The sequence below is a fragment of the Poecilia reticulata genome, linkage group LG5 (genome assembly GCF_000633615.1).
Source record: "Poecilia reticulata strain Guanapo linkage group LG5, Guppy_female_1.0+MT, whole genome shotgun sequence".
NCBI classification, from domain to species: Eukaryota; Metazoa; Chordata; class Actinopteri; order Cyprinodontiformes; family Poeciliidae; genus Poecilia; species Poecilia reticulata.
Window position 1 is genome coordinate 965,636 of NC_024335.1, and position 3,521 is coordinate 969,156.

At 42.5% G+C, this 3,521-nt stretch overlaps 1 long non-coding RNA gene across 1 annotated transcript in view; it reads left to right on the forward strand.

Annotated features, from left to right (window-relative positions):
- LOC103464263 (uncharacterized) overlaps positions 1-3,041 on the forward strand; it is a 7,694-nt gene extending 4,653 nt beyond the window's left edge. Inside the window, exon 3 of the long non-coding RNA XR_533628.2 lies at positions 2,148-3,041. This is a non-coding gene — a long non-coding RNA (uncharacterized LOC103464263). The remainder of the gene's footprint in view (positions 1-2,147) is intronic.
- The last annotated feature ends 480 nt before the right edge of the window (positions 3,042-3,521 follow it).

Genomic DNA, 3,521 nt, shown 5'->3' on the forward strand with positions numbered 1-3,521 from the left:
CAGAACATCACAGCTCTAGAGAAGATCTGCATGGAGGAATGGGCCAAAATACCAGCAACAGTGTGAGAGAACCTTGTGAAGACTTACAGAAAACGTTTGATCTCCGTCATTGCCAACAAAGGGTATATAACAAAGTATTGAGATGAACTTTTGTTATTGACCAAATACTTATTTTCCACCATATATTGCCAATAAATTCTTTAAAAATCAGAAAATGTGATTTTCTGGATTTTGTTTTCTCCTTTTGTCTCTCATAGTTGAGGTACATCTATGATGAAAATTACAGGCCTGTATCATCTTTTTAAGTGGGAGAACTTGCACAATTGGTGGCTAACTAAATACTTGTTTGCCCCACTGTATGTGTATGTTTACTGGTTTAAAAAAAAACTAAAAAACTTTGGGGTTGTGGCTTATAGTCCGGTGTGGCTCATAGTTAGGAAAATACGAACTATGATCCTTCCTGGATTTTTTCTGTGAAGAACCCAGAGAATGTTATTTGATTGTGCTTTCTGAGAAACAATACATTTTTACATTTACGAACTCCTGCAATCGTCACACTTTTTCTGTTACAAACTGACTCCGACCCCCAGCAGAGAATGAAAACGTCATGTGGCCCTCAGGAAAAAGTTTGGGGACCCCTGCTTAAAGGTGAAGTATTATGTGATTTCCAGGCACATAGAGCCGTTTTATAGCACAACCAAGTAACTCTGTTACCTTCAGTTGTTACAAAAATGCTTTATATATCAAATACAACTTAAAAGAAATTTGACTTCCTGATTCAATGTCTTGAAATTGGGCCTCTGTCACTTTAAGAAGCTCCTGCTCTTTCTGAAGCTCCGCCTCCAGGAAGTCATCCCAACATGGCTCCTCTGTTGACCCTTTAACGGTTTTTCCAGCATCGCTCTGAGCAGCAGCTGCTATAATGAGCTCAGCAGCTGTTTGCTAATTGCTGCTGGCTAGTCTGAAGGAGCTGAGTGGGGGCGGAGCTGCTGCTCTGACCGGCAGAAGCTTGGAAACTTAGAAACTGGAGCTCAGGGGAGGAGCTGCGCCTCGAAGGCGGGGCTTCATTCACCCAGGCGTCTTGCAGCTGAATGGTTGCCAAGGAGATTAAAGAATTTCTCAAAAATGTATGAAAGTCAAGGCAACACTTCAGGTGTTTTTAATGAGGGAATAATATTAAGAGGGCTGCACAGTTGGTAGAGCTGTTGCCTTGCAGCAAGAAGGTTCTGGGTTCGATTCCCGGTCTTTCTGCATGGAGTCTCCATGTTCTCACTGTGCATGGTGGGTTTTCTCCAGGTACTCCGGTTTCCTCCCACAGTCCAACAACATGACTGTCAGGTAAACTGGCTTCTCCAAATCCTCCCTAGGTGTGAGTGTGTGTGTGTGTGTGCATGGTTGTGTGTCTCTGTGCTGCCCTGCGACAGACTGGCGACCCGTCCAGGTGACCCCGCCTCTCACCCGGAACGTTGGCTGGAGAGGAACCAGCAACCCTCCTGACCCCACCAAGAGATGGATGGATAATAATACAACATGATGTAAAGCTAAAAAAACATTGATTTTACAAAATACTGCTCCTTTTATTCTTCACATTCAGCCGCAGAATATTCAGATAATAAAAATGAATTCATCTGGCCTGACCCGTCTGTCTAGCCTGACCCGTCTGTCTAGCCTGACCCGTCTGTCTGACCCGTCTGTCCCTAAAGGCTTTCATGCCCCAGTCAGAGTAGATTGTTCTGGAAAAACGCTAGAAGGTTTTTTTGGCTGCAGCTCAACATGCAGACCTCTGGATTCGTGTTGATCAGATTACCTCAGTCTGTCAGTCGCCGCCTTTCTGATCTGGACCTCGTGGTTTTTTCCTTCTGGGTCAAGATGACAGTAAACTTGTACAACAGACTTCTGATTTTATAGACACATAAAATCACTGCATTTTCTAACCATCAGATGCTTTTTAACATTCATGACTGAATTATTTCTGTAAAAGGAAAATCAGAACATCAGAAAAAAACAAAAACCTTCTGATGAGTTTGATCAGATTTTCTTTAATCCTCCAGTCGTTCATGGCAGATTACTGTTTGTTCTGACCACAGTTCTGGTTCTGGTTCTAATGGAGGTTTCTTACTGCTAAAGGGAACTTTTCCTTTCCACAGTCGCCACATGCGTGCTCCATAAGAGGAATGGCAAAGACACAATGCAAGCAGTTTCCTGCTGTCGCCCCCTGCTGGTCAGGAGGACTGAACGCTGCTCTGCTGGGTTTCCTAGAAACTTTATCTTTCTTTTAATAATAAACTGAACTTCCTGCTCTAACTGGGATCAGCTGGAGCGTATGATGACTGGACTGAAATGATTTTTTGTAAAGAGCGACATGCTGATGGATATTCTTGGAATAATCATGTAAACTAACAGGCAGAACCATGAGACGTGTCACATTCATCTCCTTTATCAGCCGAGTTAAATTAGGAAGGAGCACCTGTCCACCGCCACACACACACACACACACACACACACACTGAGCTTCGCAGGGTCGACATTCTGCTCTGATTCCAGTCTCCTCATGTTTGCTCATGTCGGTCGCGGTTCGCATGCCGGACCTTAGTGTTCTGGTGATGCCTTCACTGACGGCTCAGAATAAATAAACATACCCGGATCAGATCACAGAGAGCCTGAGCTTCCTGGTGCCTTCAGCTCTTTTCTGGGTCATTACACGTCATTTCTTCTGCAGTTATGCTGCCACTGGAGAACAAGATGGCCGCTTCTCACTCTGCTACTTTTTCCTACTACTCTCCAGCTATTGCATCATCCTTCGCTAAAGCTGAGCCTGGTTCTGGTTTCTTACTGTGAGAATGTTTCTCTCCACAGTCGCCTCATGCTTGCTCAGCATGACAGACGGTAAAGATTTGATGTAATCTGCAGCGCTGGAGCCTCAGGAAGCTAAAATTCTAACGATCGATGAATGATTTTAAAATAGGTTTTAAAATGTTTTAGTTTTTTCATGGAAAAGCTGAATTATATTTTCACCAATAATATTTTTAGATCTTTAGAAATATCAAAGCCACATTGAAAAAAAATGCATTCTTCATGCTTTTTGCAAAGGTTTTATGTTTTTCTGTATATTAAAACTTAAAAATAAATGTCCTGTTTTAATGTGAAGGACCAACAGGAAGTAGAGAGGAACAGAGAAGTGGAAGGAAAACTAAACACAAATTACTACAAATACAAAAGGTCTGGCATGAATTTTCTGATCTTTGGTTATTATTTTAATTTTAATAATATTATTCTTCCTCCTTTAAATTTTGCATCATTTCCGGTAGATCAGCTGAATTCATCCTAATTAAACCCTCAGAGGTTTGTGTTTGGGGCGTAGAGAAGCTCTGGAGGATTAAATATTAAAACTCAGCTGAAGTTCTGCAGTTATTGATTGTTGTTGTGTTTCATGCTGTCTGCCGCTAGATGGCGCCAGCTGCTCCTCTGAATGTGGAAGCCTGTAATCTCAGCTCTGCATGTTTAACAGAGAGGAGGAGACC